Source organism: Oryx dammah, unplaced genomic scaffold (assembly GCF_014754425.2).
Source record: "Oryx dammah isolate SB20612 unplaced genomic scaffold, SCBI_Odam_1.1 HiC_scaffold_25, whole genome shotgun sequence".
NCBI lineage: Eukaryota > Metazoa > Chordata > Mammalia > Artiodactyla > Bovidae > Oryx > Oryx dammah.
Genome location: NW_024070209.1, coordinates 33,976,615 through 33,999,833, shown reverse-complemented (window position 1 = coordinate 33,999,833; position 23,219 = coordinate 33,976,615). Strand labels below are relative to the sequence as shown.

The 23,219-nt window shown below is 36.8% G+C and overlaps 1 long non-coding RNA gene across 1 annotated transcript; it reads right to left on the bottom strand.

Moving 5' to 3' along the window:
• Positions 1-396: 396 nt before the first annotated feature.
• LOC120851802 lies at positions 397-23,219 on the bottom strand. Its single transcript, XR_005718409.1, has 3 exons — positions 23,207-23,219; positions 6,270-6,275; positions 397-495 (listed from the first exon to the last, which is right to left on the bottom strand). It is a non-coding gene; the product is annotated as an uncharacterized LOC120851802 (long non-coding RNA).

The following is a 23,219-nucleotide window of genomic DNA, read 5'->3' as shown; positions in this document are numbered from 1 at the left end:
TAAGGATTTGGGGTATAATCTTGGTAATGTGTGAAATGAGTGCAATTGTGTGGTAGTTTGAACATTCTTTGGCATTGCCCTTCTTTGGAATTAGAATGAAAACTGACCATTTCCAGTCCTGTGGCCACTGCTGAGTTTTCCAAATTTGCTGGCATATTGAGTGCAGCACTTTAACAAGATCTTTTAAAATTTGAAATACCTTATCTGGAATTCCATCACCTCCACTAGCTTTGTTCTTAGTAATGCTTCTTAAGGCCTACTTGACTTCACACTTCAGGATGTCTGGCTCTAGGTGAGTGACCACACCATCATGGTTGTCTGGGTCATTAGGAACTTTTTTTGTATAGTTCTCTGTGTATTCTTGCCACCTTCTCTTAATATCATCTGCTTCCTTTCGGTTCATGCCATTTCTGTCCTTTGTTGTGCCCATCTTTGCATGAAATGCTCCCTTAAAATCCCTATTTTCTTGACGAGACCTCTAGTTTTTCCTGTTCACTTATGTTCCTCTATTTTCATTGTTCACTTACAAAGGTTCTTTTTTTTTTAACTGTCCATGATATTCTCTGGAATTCTGCATTCATCAAGATGGGCATATCTTTCCCTTTTTCCTTTGCCTTTCACTTTCCTTCTTTTCTCAGCCGTTTGTAAGGCTTCCTCAGACAACCATTTTGCCTTCTAGCATTTCGTTTTTTGAGATGGTGTTGGTCACCACCTCTTGCACAATGTTTGGGCCTCCATAAAAACTTTCCATTTTGTCAAGTTATCTTGAGGGATAACTTGAGGGATACTGATATCCTTGGCTAAGGATAACAGTAAACACACATATAAAACTCACAAAAATACTTGCAGACACAAAAACATGAAAATGGTGAATCATATTTTGAAGATGAAACTGGCCATTTGGCTTCATACATACTAAAAAACTCTAGAATTTGTTTTTGATCTTTATTTTTCTTTAATTGATGTAGAATTTAACTGTGTTAAAAGTTGGCTTTTTTGGTGTAAACTTATTTATAACTGTCGAGAGATGTATAAAATTATGTACTAACACTACAATATTTTTTTCAAATTTTTGTTATTTTAACCATATGGGTTATGCTCCTTATTAGGAATGTAAAAATATATAACAGAAAAAACAAAACAAAAAACAATTTCTAACATAACCAGTGTCACAGTCACATACACACACACACACACACACACACACACACACACACACAAAGTGTGAGTTCAACAGGAAACACAATTCAAAAGAAAATTAGACTTTTTTTTTCATGGAAATTGATCACAAAAGAATCAGGACATTAAAATTTTCATATATGTACTACTTTTATAGAGATTTTGTGACACTAACAAGTTATCAAAAGGGAATAAAAGCCTCTTTAAATTACAGAGTTCTAATGAAGAGAATAATAATGTGAGCCAAGAATACAGGATGCACATGTGACATGATAAATTTAAAACAAGACCTAAACAGTGGAATGTGCAAAACCATATTATAAGTAACTGTACATATTTTACTGGAAAAGGTCATGGGCCTACATCTTAATATGTGACACTAGGCTAAAAATCATTTTTGCTCCTTGAGGTAAATATGTAACTGAAAGCATGAGGGATTATTGATCATTTTAACACAGGGACGCATGTTCATTTCTTCTTGGTCAAAACTTTACTAGCATTCTTTCTTTGCAGTCATTGGGACATTTTTCTCTTTGGAAAATAATCAAATCACTTATCACTGGAAACCTTCTTTTTTTAAAATTAACTATTTTTATTGAAGTATAACTGACCTACAACATCATGTTAATTCTAGGTGCACAACACAGTCATTCAAAATTTCTATACATTACTAAATGATCACCACAGTCTACTTACCATCATACAATATTATTGACTATATTTGCTATACTCTATTTTTCAATCCCATCATCATTTTTTTATAATGAAAGTTTGTACTTCTTAATCTCCCTAACCTACTTAAATTATCCTCTCACTTCCTAGAAACCATCTTTTATGACATGCTTCTTCTTTGACTTCATACATTTTTGTCCCAAATATTGGTATTATGTATACATATACTAATCCTTCTGATAAAGCAGTTTCTATTGCAGCCAAAACTACATGCAAGCTCTTTGAAAGTTCACTGGCATTAAAATGACTTGTGTTTAAGGTATACCATCTCTGATATGGGCTTCATCAGTTCAGTTCAGTTCAGTGGCTCAGTCCAGTTCAGTCAATCAATTGTGTCTGGCTCCTTGCGACCCATGGGCTGCAGCACACTAGACTTCCCTGTTCATCAACAAATCCCAGAACTTGCTCAAAATCAGTCTACTGAGTCAGTGATGCCATACAACCATCTCATCTGTCGTCACCTTCTCCTCCTGCCTTCAATCTTTCCCAATAAAAGGGTCTTTTAAATGAGTTTGTTCTTTGCATTAGGTGATCAAAGTATTGGTGTTTCAGTTTTGGCATCAGTCCTTCCAATGAATATTCAGGACTGATTTTCTTTAGGATTGACTAGTTGGAACTCCTTGCAGTCCAAGGAACTCTCAAGAGTCTTCTCCAACACCACAGTTCAAAAGCATCAATTCTTCGGCACTCAGCTTTCTTTATAATCCAACTCTCACATCTCTACATGACTACTGGAAAAACCACTGCCTTGACTAGACTAATCTTTGCTGACAAAGTAATGTCTCTGCTTTTTAATATGCTGCCTAGGTTACTCATAGCTTTTCTTCAAAGGAGCAAGTGTCTTTTAATTTCAGGCTGCAATCACCATCTGCAGTGATTTTGGAGCCCAAGAAAATTAAGTCAGCCACTGTTTCCATTGCTTCCCCATCTATTTGCCATGAAGTGATGGGACTGGATTCCATGATCTTAGTTTTCTGAATGTTTAGTTTTAAGCCAATTTTTTCACTCTCCTCTTTCACTTTCATCAAGAGGCTCTTTAGTTCTTCAATTTCTGCCATAAGCCTGGTGTCATCTGCATGTCTGAGGTTACTGATATTTCTCCCAGAAATCTTGATACCAGCTTGTGCTTCATCCAGCCCAACATTTCGCATGATATACTCTGCATATAAGTTAAATAAGCAGGATGACAATATACAGCCTTGACATCCCGCTTTCCTGATTTGGAACCAGTCTGTTGTTCAATGTCCAGTTCTAACTGTTTTTTCTTGACCAGCAAACAGATTTCTCAGGAGGCAGGTAAAGTGGTCTGATATTCCCATCTCTTTCAGAATTTTCCAAAGTTTGTTGTGATTCACACAGGCAAGGCTTTGGCATAGTCAGTAAAGTAGAACATGTTTTCTGGAACCCTCTTGCTTTTTACATAATCCAATGGATGTTGGTAATTTGATCTCTGGTTTCTCTGACTTTTCTAAATCGAGCTTGAACATCTAGAAGTTCTTGGTTTACCTAATGTTGAAGCCTGGCTTGGAGAATTTTCAGCATTACTTTGCTAGCGTGTGAGATGAGTGCAATTGTGTGGTAGTTTGAACATTCTTTGGCATTGCTTTTCTTTGGGATTGGAATGAATATAGACCTTTTTCAGTCCTATGGTCACTGCTGAGTTTTCGAAATTTGCTAGCTTGCTGAGTGCAGGACTTTCACAGCATGATCTTTCAGGGTTTGAAATAGCTCCACTGGAATTCCATTACCTCCACTAGCTTTGTTCATAGTGATGCTTCCTAAGGCCCACTTGACCTCACATTCCAGGTCTGGCTCTAGGTGAATGATCACACTATCGTGGTTATCTGGCTCATGAAGATCTTTTCTGTATAGTTCTTCTGTGTATTCTTGCCACTTCTATTTAATATCTTCTGCTTCTGCTAGGTCCACACCATTTCTGCCCTTTATTGTGCCCAACTTTGCATGAAAGCTTGCCTTTGTATCTCTAAATATCTTGAAGTGATCTCTAGTCTTTCCCATCCTATTTCTTTGCATTTATCAAGGATGAAGGCTTTTTTTAAATCTCTCCTTGCTATTCTTTGGAACTCTGCATTCAAATAGGTATATCTTTCCTTTTCTTCTTTGCCTTTTGCTTCTATTATTTTCTCAGGTATTTGTAAGGCTTCCTCAGATAATCATTTTGCCATTTTGCAATTATTTTTCTTGGAGATGGTCTTGATCACTACCTCCTGTTCAATGTCATGAACCTCCAACCATAGTTCTTCAGGCACTCTGTCTATCAGACCCTTGAATCTTTTTCCCATTTCTACTGTATAATTGTAAGTGATTTGACTTAGGTCATACATGAATGGTCTAGTCGTTTTCCCTACTTTCTTCAACTTAAGTCTGAATTTGACAATAAAGGGTTCATGATCTGAGCCACAGTCAGCTCCTGGTTATGTTTTTGCTGACTGTACAGAGCTTCTCCACATTTGACTGCAAACAATGTAATCAATCTGCTTTGGTATTGAGCATCTGGTGATGTTCAATACCAAATTCGTGAACTATGAACTTCCAGATGTTCAAGCTGGTTTTATAAAAGACAGAGGAACCAGAGATCATATTGCCAACATCTGCTGGATCACTGAAAAAGCAAGAGAGTTCCAGAAAAACATTTATTTCTGCTTTATTGACTATGCCAAAGCCTTTGACTGTGCGAATCACAATAAACTGTGGAAAATTCTGAAAGAGATGGTATCACCAGACTAGCTGACCTGCCTCTTGAGAAACCTGTATGCAGGTCAGGAAGCAACAGTTAGAATTGGACATGGAAGAATAGACTGGTTCCAAATAGGAAAAGGAGTACGTAAAGGCTATATATTGTCGCCATGCTTATTTAACTTATATGCAGAGTACATCATGAGAAAAGATGATCTGGAAGAAGCACAAGCTGAAATCAAGATTGCCAGGAGAAATATCAATAACCTGAGATATGCAGATGACACCACCCTTATGGCAGAAAGTGAGGAGGAGCTAAAAAGCCTCTTGATGAAAGTGAAAGAGGAGAGTGAAAAAGTTGGCTTAAAATTCAGCATTCAAAAAGCTAAGTACATGGCTTCTGGTCTTATCACTTCATGGCAAATAGACGGGGAAACAGTGAAAATAGTGGCTGACTTTATTTTGTGGGGCTCCAAAATCACTGCAGATGGTGATTGCAGTCATGAAATTAAAAGATGCTTACTCCTTGGAAGGAAAGTTATGACCAACCTAGATAGCATATTTAAAAGCAGAGATATTACTTTGCCAACAAAGATCTGTCTAGTCAAGGCTATGGTTTTTTCAGTGGTCATGTATGGATGTGAGGGTTGGACTATAAAGAAAGCTGAATGCTGAAGAACTGATGCTTTTGAACTGTGGTGTTGGAGAATACTCTTGAGAGTCCCTTGGACTGCAAGGAGATCCAACCAGTCCATTCTAAAGGAGATCAATCCTGGGTGTTCATTGGAAGGACTGATGTTGAAGCTGAAACTGCAATCCTTTGGCCACTTGATGCGAAGTGCTGACTCATTTGAAAAGACCCTGATGCTGGAAAAGATTGGTGGCGGGAGGTGAAGGGGACAACAGATGACATAGTTGGATGGCATCACTGACTGATGGACATGAGTTTGAGAAGGCTCTGGGAGTTGCTGTTGGACAGGGAGCCCTGGCGTGCTGCAGTGCTGCAGTCCGTACGGTTGCAAAGAATTGGACACGACTGAGTGACTGAACTGAACTGAACTGAACTGAACTGATATGATGTTAATGTATAGAGTCTGCTCTTGTATTGTTGGAAGAGGGTGTTTGCTATGATCAGTGCCTCTTGGCAAAACTCTGTTACTCTTTTCCCTGCTTCATTTTGTACTCCAAGGTCAATTTTGTCTGTTACTCCAGGTATCTCTTGACTTCCTACTTGTGCATTCCAGTCCGTTAAAATGAAAAGGACATATTTTTGATGTGTTAGTTCTAAAAGGTCTTATAGGTCTTCATAGAACAATTCTACTTCAGCTTCTTCAGCATTACTGGTTGGGGTATAGACTTGGATTACCATGATATGGAATGGTTGCATTGGAAATGAATAGGGATTATTGTCTTGCTTTTGAGACTGCACCCAAGAACTGCATTTTGGACTCTTTTGTTGACTATGAGGGCTACTCCGTTTCTTCTAAGGGAGTCTTTCCCACAGTAGTAAATATAATGTTCATCATAGTTAAATTTGCCCATTCCAGTCCATTTTAATTCACTGATTCCTAAAATGTTGATGTTCACTCTTGCTGTCTCCTGTTTGACCACTTCCAATTTACCTTGACTCATGGACCTAACATTCCAGGTTCCTATGCAACATTGTTCTTTACAGCATCGGGCTTTACTTCCATTATCAGTCACATACACAACTGCATTTTGTTTTTGCTTTGGCTCCATCTTTTCATTCTTTCTGGAGTTATTTCTCCACTGTTCTTCAATTGCATTTGTGTACCTACCGACCTGGGGAGTTCACCTTTCAGTCATATCTTTTGCCTTTTCGTACTGTTCATGGGATTCTCAAGGCAAGAATATTGAAGTGGTTTGCCATTCCCTTCTCCAATGGACCTCATTTCGTCAGAACTCTCTACCATGACCAGTCCATCTTGGGTGGCCCTATACAGCATGGCTCGTAGTTTTCTTGAGTTAGACAAGGCTGTAGGCCATGTGATTGGTTTGATTAGTTTTCTGGGCTTCATGGACCAGGTAAAAAGCTGCAGCTATGAGGAAAAGAAGAACTTAGGGTATAAAAAACTCATATTAAAATATCTTTACCCTTCAGGTTACTAATGCATGTTCTTATAGTACCAGAACATGAACAAAACTATTCATTTTATTTCTCACTATTGCTAGGTTTTCGTAGTGGAGCTGCAGACTACTTTCAAGTGGAGATTTGTCATCTTTCCTGCTATATAATCTCATCAGCCTATCCAGTCTCATGATTGTTGCTTTTAATGTGCCAGTCAGAAGACTTTGCTTTAATTTGCCTGTTCATGAGACTGCACCCACCATTCTCTCATTACAGAAGTTTTAAAATATAGCTGAAAGTTTTTGGCACTCCTTGTGTCTGTGTGTGTATGTGTGTGTGTGAATGAGTGTTTATGAGAGAGAGAAAGACTATGTCTATAGTTGTAGACCATACTAATTGGGTGGGGAAAGTGGCTAGCTGACACTGAGACAGTGAAATACTTGAAATTGGTGAGAAAAAATATAATAATTTGGAATATTTTATTTATTTTATAGACCTTGAGCAGAAAAAGCAGAACCTTTGCAGTTAGGATATAGTTTTATATACACATTTTATAAATGAAATAAATATGGCCCAGTGGGGAAAATGGATGCACAAATATGTATTTATCACATTAAACATTTTTAAATGCACATTTCTGTGGCATTATACACACTCTGTGGCATTATGTACATTTATATGGTTAGGTAACCATCAGTACTGTCCATCACCAATGCTTCCTCCATCTTTTCATACTAAAACTGTATATCTATTACACTATAACTTCCCCTGACCCCCAGGCAACCACAATTTTACTTTCTGTTTATATGAATTTGACTACTCTTGTATGAGTTCATGCTTGTGCTCAGTTGTGTCCACCTTTTTGTGACCTCATGGACTTCAGCCTGCCACTCTCCTCTGTCCATGGAATTTCCCAGGCAAGAAATACTGGAATGGGTTGCCATTTCCTTCCACACCAACTACCCTAGGTACCTCATATAAAGAGAAATCATACAATCTTTGTTCTTTGTGTTTGGCTTATTTCTCTTAGGATAAAGTCCTCAAGTTTCATCCATGTTGTGACATGTGACAGGTTTTCATTCCTTTTTAAGGCTGAATAACACCTCAATATATGTAAACACCACATTTTCTTTATTCATTGATCTGTCAATAAACCATTACGTTACTTCCACCATGTACTGTTGTGAATAATGTTGCTATGAACATGGGTATGCCAGTTATCTATTTGACTTCCTTCTTTTAGCCATAGTTATAAACCCAGAGGGCTTCCCTTGTGGCTCAGCTGGTGAAAAATCTGCCTGCAATGCGGGAGACGTGGGTTCGATCCCTGGGTTGGAGAGATCCCCTGAAGAAGGGAAAGGCTACCCACTCCAGTATTCTGGCCTGAAGAATTCCATGGACTGTATAGTCCATGGGGTCACAAAGAGTTGGACACGACTGAGCGACTTTCACTTTCACTATAAACCCAGAGGTGGAATTGTTATGCCACATGTTAACGTTATATTCAGTTTCTTGAGGAACCACTGTACTGTTTTACACAGTAGCTACACCATTTTAGATTCCCACCAGCAATGAATAAGAGTTCAATTTCTCTACATTGTTGACAACACTTGCTATTTTCTGTTTCTATCTTCTTCTTTTGTAATTGTTAATGGTCATTTTTCAGGGTGTGGGGTGACAGCACATTGTTGTTTTGATTTACATCTCCCTAATGTTTAATGTTCTAGTGTTTAATGTGGCTTCCCTGGTTGCTCAGCAGTAAAAGAATCAACCTGAAATGCAGGAAGTGCAGCAGATGCGGGTTTGATCCCTAAGTTGGGAAGATCCTCTGGAGGAGGGCTAGGTGAATGAGGGATAGATGAATGAGTGGACAATTGAACGGAGGAATGCATGTTGAACCAACATTCAGACTTCCTGGAAAAAATGTTGATGACCTAATATTACTTCACAGAATATTTATCCTTGGAAAGTGTTAGATTCTCTTAGCTCATGCCATGCCTCTTTGTTAAAATGCAAAAAAGCACATTTTACTCCAGCATTCTTGCTGGGAAAATCCCATGGACAGAGGAGCCTGGTGGGCTACAGTCCATGGAGTAACAAATGAGTTGGACATGACTTAGAGACTAAACAAAGATTAGTGATATTATACATCTTTTCATGGGCTTATTGCATATCTTCTGCAGAGAAATGTTTACTTAAGTCCTTTGCACATTTCTGAATAAGATTATTTAGGGTTTTGTTTTGATTTGTATATATTGTGGGTATTAATTCCTTACCATTTATATGATTTGCAAAATTTTCTCCCATTTCATTTCACTCTGTGCATAGTACCTTTGAGGCACAAAAAATTTAATGTCAATGAAGTCCAACTAATTTATATTTTCTTTTGTTGCCTGTACTTTTGGTTTCATATCCCAGAATTCACTGCCAAATCCAATGTTATAAAGATTTGCCACTATATTTTCTGCAGAGTTTTATAGTTTTAGCTCTTAACTTTAGGTCTTTGATCCATTTTGAGTTAATTTCTATATATAGTGTAAGGTATGGGTCTGGGCTTCCCAGGTGGCACTAGTGGTAAAGAACGCATTTACCAATGCAGAAGATATGACACTTGGTTTTGATACCTAAGTTGGGAAGATCCCCTGGAAGAGGGCAACCCACTCCAGTAATCTTGCCTGGAGAATCCCCATGGACAGAGGAGCCTAGAAGACTATAGTCCATAGGGTCGCAAAGAGTTGGACATGACTGAAGTGACTTAGCACGCACACAGATGCGCATGGGAGTGCGCGTGCATGCACACACACACAAGGTATGGGTCCAGTGTTGTTGTTTTTTTTTTTTTTTACATACAGATATTTAGCTTTCTAAACCAAATGTTTATAAGACTGTCCTTTCTCCATTGAATGATTTAACATCCTGTTTGAAATTATTTAACCATATATGCAAGGGTATTTCTGCATTTTTAATTCTATTCCATTGGTCTAAGTTTGTTTTTATACCACTACAATACTATTTTGATTACCATTTCATTGTAATAAATTTTGGTATCAGGAAATGTAAGATCTCCACCTATGTTACTCATTGTCAAGATTGCTTTGGCTCTTTGGATTGCTTAGATTCTGTATGAATTTTAAGATGGGTTTTTCTATTTTTGCAAAGATGTCATTGAATGAAATACCTTTTCCCTTCCTTTCATTTTCTATCTATGCATATGCTTTTTTGTTTGTTTAGTCACTAAGTCATGTCCAACCCTTTTATGATTCCATGAACTGCAGGCTGCCAGATTCCTCTGTCCATGGTATTTCTCAGGCAAGAATACTAGATTGAGTTGCCATTTTCTTCTCCAGAGGATCTTTCTCACCTAGGGATCTAACGTGTGTCACCTGCATTGCAGGTGGATTCTTTACTGCTGAGCCACCAGGATAGCCCCATATTTGCATATCCATAGATCCAAAATGGATCTCTTTTAAACATCATATAATTGGATACTGTTTCATCACCCATTCTGCAACATTTGATTGGGAAATTTAATCTATCTACATTTAGGGTAACTACTAATAAAGAAGTATATGCTTTACAATTTTGATACTTTTTGTATGAATGTATACTTTTTTGTTCATCTTCTCCTTTACTGCCTTTTTTATTGTTATTATTATTATTATTTTTTGTAGTAACACATGCCTGCTATTGTCACTCTCTAGTAAATTTTTTGTCTCACATACAGTTCAGTTCAGTTCAGTTCAGTCGCCCAGTTTTGTCCAACTCTTTGCGACGCCATGAATCGCAGCACGCCAGGCCTCCCTGTCCATCACCAACTCCCGGAGTTCACTCAGACTCACGTCCATCGAGTCAGTGATGCCCTCCAGCCATCGCATCCTCTGTCGTCCCCTTCTCTTCCTGCCCCCAATCCCTCCCAGCATTAGAGTCTTTTCCAATGAATCAACTCTTTTCATGAAGTGGCCAAAGTACTGGAGTATAAGCTTTAGCATCATTCCTTCCAAAGAAATCCCAGGGCTGATCTCTTTCAGAATGGACTGGTTGGATCTCCTTGCAGTCCAAGGGACTCTCAAGAGTCTTCTCCAACACCACCGTTCAAAAGCATCAATTCTTCGGTGCTCAGCCTTCTTCACAGTTCAATTCTCACATCCATACATGACCACAGGAAAAACCATAGCCTTGACTAGATGGACCTTAGTCAGCAAAGAAATGTCTCTGCTTTTCAATATGCTATCTAGGTTGGTCATAACTTTTCTTGGAAGGAGTAAGCGTCTTTTCCTTTCACTCTGAGCATATTTAAGACAACTGTTTTATAAGTCCTTCTCTATTAAATATAATACCTGTATCTCTTCAGGAACTGATTCTGGAGATTTGTTTTTTCCTTTGAATGGGCTATGTGTTCCCCTCTGTTGTGGCCTTTTGTTAAAAATTAGGCATTTTGAAAAAAACATCCACCTTTCCCAGTCTTTTGCAGACTGACATAAAAGACTTGCACTTTTTAACAGACTCCTGAACTTTGAGATCAACCTTGGGTAAAGGCTTAAGGTCTTCTCAGATTTTCTGAGCACAGGTCTTGTTTGGATCTGAGTGTGTGGTTTATTTATGTATTCATTTATTGTTTATTTCTCCATGCTGCTTTTAATTTCTTAATTTCCTAAAGCTTTTCACGCCAGCTTCTTTTCAGGGCCTAGACATTCTATTGTATTACTTTTCCCATGATTTCTCACTCCCTGGTGTTGATCACCCTGCCGTCCTCCTACAGCTTTGTATACACCTCTGTGCCCACCAATATCTTTTGCAGTCTTGGCCTGAAATTCCAATAATACCCCTATTCACTGTCTGACTTCCAGTCAATTAAGACAGAAATGAGCCCTGAGATCAGTTTACAGACAAAATATTTTAAACATATTACACTATGCTCCTTTCATTCTGAGGAAGGCAACTTGGAATTAGACTACTTCAACCAGACAACTGTATGTCACACTGAGGAAAAAATAAGGCAAGTGTAAATAAAAATCCAATGAAGTTTTCTACAAATTGAAAGTGGATTTTTCTTCTAATTTGTTTTTAGTCTAGTTGATTTTCTGACTATTTTTTTCCAGTTTCATTAAGATATAAGTGACATACAGTACTATATAAATTTCAGATGTACAACATGATTAGACTTAGCTACATCATGAAATGATTGCTGCAATAAGTTTAGTGAATATTCATCATCTCACAGATACAGAATTAAAGAAATAGAAAAAAAAATGTTTCCTTGTGTTGAGAACTCTTAGAATTTACTCTAACAACTTTTATTTGTAAGACATAGTGGTGTTAATTATATTTATCATGTTACATACCAAAAAACATCTCTAGTACCTATTTATCATATAATTGAAACTTTGCATCTTTGGACTATTTTTCTGCAATTTAACTCCTCCCCACCAAACCCTGTCTCTGATAACCACAAATATGATCTCTTTTTCAACGAGTCTGTTTAAATGTAATTGACCTACAACACTATGTTACTTCCTGTTACACAGCATGGTAATTCTATATTTCTGAACATTACAAAGTGATCATTGTGATAAGCTGAGTTAACATCTGTCAAAAGGCAAAAATATATGAGTGAGTGAAAGGTGTTCAGTTGTATCTGACTCTTTGCGACCCATACAGTCCATGGAATTCTCTAGGCCAGAATACTGGAGTGGGTAGCCTTTCCCTTCTCCAGGGGATCTTCCCAACCCAGAGACTGAACACAGGTCTCCCGCATTGCAGGCGGATTCTTTACCAACTGAGCCACAGGGAAGCCCAGATACTGACTATTATGTGCAAAATGTACATTTCATATATGTGGCTCTTTTATTTTGTAACTGGAACTTTGTATCACTAATATCACACACATATTTCCTTGCTTCTTACACTTCCCTCTCCTCTGGCAAACCTCTCTTTATCATCTATATACATAATTTGATTTCTATTTTGTTATACTTGTTCATTTATTTGGTTTTTAGAGTTCATATATAAGTGAAATAATATGCTATTTATCTTTCACTGACATATTTCACTTAGCATAATACCCTCTAGGTCCATCCATGTCACTGCAAATTGCAAAATTTAATTAGCTTTTGTGGCTGAATAATATTCCATTGTATATAAATACCACCTCTTTATCTATTCATGTACTGGTGGACACTTAGGTTGCTTCCATATCTTAGCTATTGTAAATAATGCTGCAATGGATATTGACATGCATATATCACTTCTAGTGTGTGTGTGTTTTTTTTTAATTTCTAATTTTTCATAACCAGGAATCAAACTTCTGGGTCATATGTCAGTTCAGTTCAGTTCAGTTGCTCAGTCGTGTCCGACTCTTTGCGACCCCATGAATCGCAGCATGCCAGGCCTCCCTGTCCATCACCAACTCCCAGAGTTCACTCAGATTCACGTCCTCGAGTCAGCGATGCCCTCCAGCCATCTCATCCTCTGTCGTCTCCTTCTCTTCTTGACCCCAATCCCTCCTAGCATCAAAGGTCATATGTAGTTCTCTTTTTAATTTTTTGAGTAATCTGCATACAGCTTTCCATATTGGCTGCACCAGTTTGCATTCTTACCAACAGTGCATGAGAGTTTTCTTTTCTCCACATCCTTGCCAACACTTCTTGTGTGTTGTCTTTTTAGTAATAGCCATTCTGACAGGTGTTAGTTCATATCTCATTGTTGTGTTGACTTACATTTCCAAATGATGAGTGATATTTATCTTCTTTCCATGTGCCATCTGTGTGTCTTCTTTTTTTTTTTTTTAAAAAAATGCCTATTCAGATTTCTGTTCATTTTTAATTGCTTGTTCATTTTTTGATGCTTAATTCTGTGAGTTCTTTGTATATTTTGGAATGCTAACACCATATTGGACATATCATTTGCAAATATCTTCTCCAATTCTGTAAGTAGCCTTTTAATTTTGTTGATAGTTTAATCTTTGTGCAAAGGTTTTTATGTTTCATGTAGCCCCATTTGTTTATTTTTGCTTTTGTTTCTCTTGCCTGAAGAGACATAACAAGAAAATATTACTAAGATCAATATCCAAGAGCATACTGCCATGTTTTATTCTAATATTTTTATAATTTCAGGTCTTATATTTAAGTCTTTAATTCATTTTGAATTAATTTGTATGCATGGTATGAGTGAGTAGTCCAGTTTTATTCTCTTACCTGTAGTTCCCAGTTTTCTAACGCCTTTTCTATAAACACTATTGTTTTCTCACTGTATATTCTTGTCTCCTCGTAGATAATTGTCCACTTTAACATGGATTCAGTTCTTTTTCTAGTTTCTTTATGTGTATTATCAGGTTGTTTATTTGAATGTTTTCTTTTTCCTGAGGTAAGTTTGTATCATATAAATGTCCCTTTAGAACAGACTTTGCTGCATTACATAGCTATTAGATGATTATGTATTTGTTTTCAATTGTTTCCAAGTATTTCAATATTTATTTATTTATTTGGCTTCATTGTGTCTAGTTGTGGCACACAGGATCTTCGCTGTGTCATGCAGGATCTTTTGATGTGGTGCACAGAAGCTCTAGTTGTGGTGCATGGGTTCCAGAGTGTGTGAGCTTCAGTAGTTGCGGCATGAATTGTTAGCTGCTCTGTGGCATGTGGGATCTTAATTCCTTGACTAGAGATCAAACTCACAACCCCTGTATTGTAAGGTAGATTGGGAAGTCCCTTCTATGTACTTTTAAAATTTCTTCTTTGATCTCACCAATGATCTGCTGGTTATTTATAGCCATATATTGTTTTTAGCCTGCATGTGTCTGTTTTTTTTTTGTTGTTGTTGTTGTTTGTTTGTTTGTTTTTTGCTTTTTTCTCTTGTAGTTGATTTTTACTCTTATAGCACTGAGGTCAGAAAAGATGCTGATATGATTTCAATTTTCTTTTTTCTTATTGGGGTATTTGCTTGAATAGTATATATCTATTGTCTCCAGAGGACCTGTGAAGTTACTTTATTTATCTGTAGTTGTTTGCTTGATATTTTTGTGGAACAACAAAGACTTGAGACTTCTTAGTCCTTTGTCTTGTTGACATCCAAGAATATATGTATTTTGAGCTCACATAAATAATTAGTATGAGAACTGAGTAAGATTCTTAGACACCTGAATCACTGTCTTTTCCCCCATTCTCATTCAAATATAATAAAATTGCCAAAAAATAAACTGCCCTTGGTATCAATACAAGGAATACACTTTAAGTATCAAATCTGAGTATCTTTTATTTCAAGAATATGCTCTTGTTGTAAATAGTCTTGCTCTAATTTTATAACAAATATCATAATCATATCTTGAGATAAACAGATGCAAGATGTTAGAAAATAAGTAAATCTCACTTTATGCATAGATGAGTAAATAAATGTTTGGACTTCTGCACCAGTTATCTATTACCCCACAACCAGTGACTAAGTATATACAGCATTTATTTATCCATTAGTCCGAATGCTTGCAATTTAGACTGGGATTATCTGGTCAGCATTTCTGGCTTGGCTGTTCTTACTCACATACAGTGGTCTCTAATATTGTAGACTCACACAGTTAGATATTGACCGATTTTGGTTGATCCTAGCTGGGACTATTTTTGTGTTTTGGCTAGACTCCATGTATCTTTCGTCTTTCAGCAGATTAGTCTGGGCGTACTCTCATGATAATGGCAAAGGTTCAAGGGAGCAAAATTCAGCACATAAGTTAATATCTATTGGAAAAAGCAAATCACACAGTTGAATCCATGACCAACTGAGAAGGCAGGCCACTCTAATCTTAGAGGTAAGAGAATATGAGGATATATCATAAAAATGATGCATGCAGGAGGATGATAAACTGATAACATCATTGTAATTACTAACAATGTGAGAAGAAGATATTTCTTTAATCATTTTGTTGTTCAGTTGTCCAGTCATGTCTGACTCTTTGTGACCCCATGGACCACAGCAGGCCAGACTTCTCTGCACCTCATCATCTCCTGAAGTGTGCCCAAGTTCATGTCCATTGCATTAGTGATATCATCCAGCCATCTCATCCTCTGATGTCATCTTCTCCTTCTACCCTCATCTTTCCCAGCATCAGGGACTTTTCCAATGAGCTGGTTGTTCATATCAGATGAACAAAATACTGGATATTGAGCTTTAGCATCAATCTTTCCAATGAGTATTCAGGGTTGATTCTTTAAGATTGACTGGTTTGATCTCCTTGCTGTCCAAGGGACTTTCAGTAATCTTCTCCAGCACCACAGTTTGAAGGTATCAACTCTTTGGTACTCTGCCTTCTTTATGGTCCAGGTCTCACAGTGGCCTGTGAACACTGGAAAGACCATAGCCTTGACTATTTGGACCTTTGTCAGCAGAGGAATGTCTCTGCTTTTCAACACACTGTAGAGGTTTGTCACAGCTTTTCTGCTAAGAAGCAATTATCCTCTGAATTCATGGCTTCAGTCACCATCCACAGTGATTTTAGAGCCCAAGAAGGGTAAATCTATCACTACTTCCACCTTTTCCTCTTCTGTTTGCCATGAAATAATGGGGCTGGATGCCATGATTTTAGGTTTTTTTTTTTTTAATATTTAGTTTTAGTTTTAGTTTAAGTTTTTCACTCTTCTCTCTCACTCTCATCAAGAGGCTCTTTAGTTCCTCTTTGCTTTCTGCCACTAATGTGGTATCATCTGCATATCCGAGGTTGCTGATGTTTCTCCTGCCTATCTTGATTCCAACTTGTAACTCATCCAGCCTGGGATTTCTCATAATGTGCTCAGAGTATAGGTTAAATAAACAGGGTGACAATAAACAGGCCTGTTGCACTCATTTCTCAGTCCTGAACCAATCAGTTGTTCCATGCAGGGTTCTAACTGTTGCTTCTTGACCTGCATACAGGTTTCTCAGGAGACAGATACTATGGTCTGGTATTTCTATCTCTTTGAGATCTTTCCAAAAAATATTATGATCTCACTGTCAAAGGCTTTAGTGTGGTCGTTGAAACAGTGGTAGATATTTTTCTGGAATTCCCTTGATTTCTCTATGATCCAGTGAATGTTGGTAATTTGATATCTGGTTCCTATGCCTTTCTAAACCCAGCTTGGACATCTGGAAGTTCTTGGTCTGCATTATGCTGAAGCCTAGCATGCAAGATTTTAAGCATGACCTTACTAGCATGGGATATGAGTGCAATATTCAATGTTTTGAACAGTCTATAGTATTGCCCTTCTTGGGAATTTGGATGAGGATTGACCTTTTCCAGTCTGGTAGCTACTGATGTGTCTTCCATGTTTACTGACATATTGAGTGCACCGCTTTGATAACATCATCCTTTGGGGTTTTAAATAGCTCTACTGGAATTTCATCATATCCACTAGCTTTGACAGCAGAGCTTTAATTATAAGTCACCTTAAAAATGAATTATTAAACTTTTCAACCATTGAAGCACTTCTGGTATATTTCCTGGTTGTATTTTGGTAATCTAATTAGCTTTAATATTCTTAAATGGAAGTAATAAAATTTAACTTCCCATTCTCTTGGTCCTTTAGGACATAAAAGCAGTAATTAGTTTTCACTACTAATAATATAGAATTAAGTAATAATTTGAATGCAAAGTAGTATAATATTAAGTATGTTTCAACAGTTTGTCCTTTACCTACATAATTCTCTTCAAGTTTTAATTTGGTAATGCATTGTTGATTTTTATTATTTGCTTCATATTAACTTGTATACCCAGTGAACTTGAATACATGACATTTCTCCATCTTACTTCCTGACTCAGTGACTAACTCTAATACATTCATCAATCATGTCCAGGCACTGACTGCCATACTATGTGGATATGGTGCTTAACCTTGGAAGTGTTCTCACTGAGATAACTACTCCATTAAGTAAAATCTGATTTTTATGATATCTCCTGAGGATGTTATATATTAGAGAATATCAATGGGGTTGAGATAGTAAAGGTTGAAAGCATTAAGATTATAAAAGAAAATTTATTATGAATGCCTGATCAATAGAAAATAAACAGCTATTTATTCTGCATGTTTTCTCTGCCAACACTGTACCATATATTGTAAGAACAAACATATAACATAATTGAATTGTAAAGTTAAAATAAAATTTATATTTCTCTTTTATTAGCAGACCTTATTTTCTCCTTCAAAGAAAATGGTAAGCAAAAATAGAGAGGCTTATTGAATCCTCAACTCATTCATTTTCCTTCTACTCAGTTTTTCCTATCCCAACACTTGAAGCATTTAGCAAAACACAAGTATGAGTAGAATGCAACTCAAAAAAACATTGAATCTGTTGTTGTAGATAAGAAGCTGAGCAGTAGAGAAATGATTAAGTGACCCAAATTAGCAGGGCTATTTACTAATATAGTTGGAAATCAACAGTAAGCCATCCAGCTTCTGTTTGTTTATTGAGGAATGCTAAGAAGTGCATTCATATTTTTATTTTTATTTTTTCAATTGAAGGATAATTGTTTTACAGAATTTTGTTTTCTGTCAAACCTCAACATGAACCAGCCATAGGTATACATGGATGTATTTGAAACTCCCTCCCATCATTTGAACCTCCCTTCCATCTCCCTCCTCATCCCACCCCTCTAAGTTGGTACAGAGCCCCTGTTTGACTTTCCTGAGGCATGCAACAAATTCCATTTGGCTATCTATTTTACATATGGTAATGTAAGTTTCCATGTTACTCTTTCCATACATCTCACCCTCTCCTCCCCTCTCCCCATGTCCATAAGTCTATTCTCTGTTTCTCCATTGCTGCCCTATAAATAAATTCTTCAGTAACATTTTTCTAGATTTTGTATATATGCATTAGAATATGATATGTATCTCTTCCTGACTTACTTCATTCTGTATAATAGGTTCTAGGTTCATCCACCTCATTAGAACTGACTCAAATGTGTCCTTTTTTATGAGTGACTAATATTCCATTATGTATACATACCAAAACTTCTTTATCTGTTCATCTGTTGATGGACATTTAGGCTGCTTCCATGTTCTAGCTATTGTAAATAGTGCTACAATGAACAGTGGGATACATATGTCTTTTTCAATTTTGGTTTCCTCAGGGTATATGTCTAGGAGTGGAATTGATGGGTCATATGATGGTTTTATTCCTCGTTTTTTAAGGAATCTCCATACCATTTTCCATAGTGGCTCTATCAATTTACATGTCCACCAACAGTGCAAAAGCATTCCTTTATCTCCACAGCCTCGCCAGCATTTATTGTTTGTAGACTTTTTGATGATGGTCATTATGACTGGTGTGAGGTGATATCTCACTGTGGTTTTGATTTGGATTTCTCTAATAATGACCACTGTTGAACATCTTTTCATATGTTTGCTACCCATTTGTATGTCTTCTTTGAAGAAATGTCTGTTTAGGTCTTTTTCCCACTTTCTGATTGGGTTGTTTCTTTTTCTGGCATTGAGTTGTATGACCTGCTTGTATATTTTGGAAATTAATCCTTTGTCAGTTGTTTCATTTGCTATTATTTTCTCCCATTTTGAGGAATGTCTTTTCACCTTGCTTATAGTTTCCTTTGCTGTGCAAAAGCTTTTAAGTTTAATCAGGTCCCGCTTCTTTACTTTTGTTTTAATTTCCATTACTCTAGGAGGTGGGTCATAGAGGATCTTTCTTTGATATATGTCATCGAGTGTTCTGCCTATGTTTTCCTCTAAGAGTATTATAGTTTCTGGTCGTACATGTAGGTTTTTACTCCATTTTGAGTTTATCTTTGTGTATGCTGTTAGGAAGTATTCTAATTTCATTCTTTTAAATGTAGCTGTCCAATTTTCCCTGCATCATTTATTGAAGAGTCTGTCTTTGCCCTATTGTATATTCTTGTCTCCTTTGTCAAAAATAAGTTACCGATAGGTTTATGGGTATACTTGTGGGCTTTCTATCTTGTTTCATTGATGTATTTCATTCATTTATGTATTTCATTCATGTCTGTATTTCTGTTTTTGTGCCAGTACCATATTGTCTTAATGACAGTAGCTTTGTAGTACAATCTGAAGTCAGGAAGGTCTATTCCTCCAGCTCCATTCTTCTTTTTAAAGACTCCTTTGGCTATTTGGTGTCCTTTGTGTTTCCATAGAATTGTGAAATTTTTTGTTCTAATTCTGTGAAAAATGACATTGGTAATTTGATAGGGATCACATTGAATCTGCAGATTGCATTTGTTAGTATAGTCGTTTTCACAATATTAATTCTTCCTACCCAGGAACATGGAATATCTCTCCATCTGTTTATGTCATCTTTGATTTTTTTCATCAGTGTCTTATAATTTTCTGTGTACAGTTCTTTTGTCTCCTTAGGTAAGTTTATTCCTAGATATTTAATTCTTTTTGTTACAATGGTGAATGGGATTGATTCCTTAATTTCTCTTTCTGATTTTTCATTGCTAATATATAGAAATATAAGTGACTTCCCTGTATTGATTTTGTATCCTGCAACTTTGCTAAATTTACTGATTAGCTCTAGCAATTTTGAGATACTATCTTTAGGGTTTTCTATGCACCATATCATGTTATCTGCAAACAGTGAGAGCTTTACTTCTCTCTTCTGATCTGGATTCCTTTTATTTATTTTTATTCTCTGATTGCTGTAGCTAGGACTTTCAGAACTATGTTGAATAATAGTGGTGAAACTGCATACCTTTGTCTTGTTCCTGATCTTAGGGGGAATGCTTTCTGTTTTTCACCATTGAGAATAATGTTTGCTGTAGGCTTATCATATATGGCCTTTACTATGTTGAGGTAGGTTCCTTCTATGCCTATTGTTTGAAGAGTTTTAATCATAAATGGGTGCTGAATTTTGTCAAAGGCTTTTTCTGCATCTATTGAGCTGATCATATGGTTTTTATCTTTCAATTTGTTTATCAGAGATATTAGCCTGTGGTTTTCTTCTTTTGTGTTGTCTTTGTTTGGTTTTGGTATCAGGATAATGCTGGCCTTGTAGAATGAGTTTGGAAGTGTTCCTTCATCTGCAATTTTTTGAAAGAGTTTTAGAAGGATAGGTATTAGATCTTCTCTAAATGTTTGAAAGAATTCTCCTGTGAATCCATCTGGTCCTGGGCTTTTGTTTTTTGGGAGAATTTTGATCACAGCTTCAATTTCAGTGCTTGTAACTTGGTTGTTTATAGTTTCTAGTTCTTCCTGGTTCAGTCTTGGAAGATTGAACTTTTCTAAGAATCTGTCCATTTCTTCCAAATTATCCACTTTTTGTGATATAGTTGTTCATAATAGTCTCTTATAATCCCTTGTATTTATGCATTGTCTATTGCAACCTCTCCTTTTTCATTTCTAATTTTATTGATTTGATTCTTCTCTCTTTTTTCCTTGAGTATGGCTAAAGTTTTGTCAATTTTGTTTATCTTCTCAAAGAACCAGCTTTTAGTATTATTGAACTTTACTATTGTTTCTTTCATTTATTTCTGCTCAGATATTTATGATTTCTTTCCTTTTGCTAATTTTTCTTCTTTTTCTAGTCACTTTAAGTATAAAGTTAAGTTGTCTATTTGATGTTTTTCTTGTTTCATGAGGAAGGATTGTATTGCTATAAACTTCCCTCTTAGTACTGTTTTGCTGCATCCCATAGGTTTTGAGTTGTCATGGTTTTATTGTCATTGTTTCTAGAAATTTTTAGATTTCTCTGATTTCTGCAGTAGCTTGTTGGTTGCTTAGAAACGTGTTCTTTACATCTGGTTGTGTTTCTTACAGTTTTTTTCTTGCAATTGATATTTAGTCTCATAGTGTTGTGATCAGAGAAGATGCTTGATATGATTTCAATTTTCTTAAATTTACTGAGGTTTGATTTGTGATCCAAGATGTGATCTATCCTGGAGAATGTTCCATGTGCACTTGAGAAGGAGGTGTATTCTTCTGCATTTGGATAGAATGTCCTGAAGATATCAATGAGATCCATCTCATCTAATGTATCATTTAAGACTTGTGTTTCCTTGTTAATTTTCTGTTTTGATGATCTGTCCATTGGTGTGAGCAGAGTGTTAAAGTTTCCTGCTATTATTTTGTTACTGTCAATTTCTCCTTTTATGTCTGTTAGTGTTTGTTTTGGAGAAGGCAATGGCACCCCACTCCAGTACTCTTGCCTGGAAAATCCCATGGATAGAGGAGCCTGGTGGGTTGCAGTCCATGGGGTTGCTAGAGAGTCAGACACAACTGAGCTTCACTTTCACTTTTCACTTTCATGCATTGGAGAAGGAAATGGCAACCCACTCCAGTGTTCTTGCCTGGAGAATACCAGGGATGGGGGAGCCTGGTGGGCTGCCGTCTACGGAGTCGTACACAACTGAAGAATCGGACACAACTGAAGCGACTTAGCAGTAGCAGAGTTTGTTTTATGTATTGAGTTGCTCCTATGTTGGGTGCATAGATATTTAAAATTGTCATGTCTTCCTGTTGGATTGATCCCTTGATCATTATGCCATGTCCTTTCCTTATCTCTTGTAATATTCTTTATTTTAATATTTATTTTGTATATTCAATAACTGCAAGATACACATTTTTTCAAATGCACATGGTATGTTCACCAACTTAGACTATGTTCTAGGCCACCGAATAAGTGTCCATAAGTTTTCAAAGATAGAAATCATACTGTGTTTTCTGACTACAATCTAATTTAATTAACAGTCAATAACAAAATATCTGGGGCTTCCCTGGAGTGATAAAGAATCTACCTGCCAATGCAGGAGATGCAGTTCAATCCCTGAGTTGGGAATATCCCCTGGAGAAGGAAATGGCAACCCACTCCAGTATTCTTGCCTGGGAAATCCCATGGACAGAGGAACCTGGCAGGCTATGGTCTGTGGTGTTGCAAAAGAGTCAACTTAGTGACCAAACTGAGCTTCCCAGGTAGCTCAATGATAAAGAATTCACCTGCCAAGCAGGAGGCATGAGTTCAGTCTCAGGGTCAGAAAGATCCCCTGGAGAAGGAAATGGCAGTCAACTCCAGTATTCTTGCCTGGGAAGTCCCATGGGCAGATGAGCCTGGTGTACTACAGTCCATGAGGTCGTAAGAGTCAGACACGACTTAGTGACTAAACAACAACAACATTTTGTCTGATATGAGGCTTGCTACTCCATCTTTCTTTTGCTTTCCATTTCCATTTCCTCTCACTTTCAGCCTATGTGTGTCTTGAGGTATGAAGTGGGTTTCTTGCAGACAGAAAATATGTCAGTCCATTGAGCCAATCTGTGTCTTTTAATTGGAGAATTTAATCCATTTACATTTAAAGTAATTATTGATATATATGTTCCTAGTGCCATTTTCTTAATTGTTTGGGGTTGAATTCATAGATCTTTTCTTCTCTTGCATTTCTTGACTATATAATTCCCTTTAACATTTGTTGTAAAGCTGGTTTGGTAGTACTGAATTCTCTTAACTTTTGCTAGTCTGAAAAGTGTTTGATTTTTCCATAAATTTTGAATGAGATCCTTGCTGAGTACAGTAATCTTGGCTGTAGACTTTTTCCCTTTCA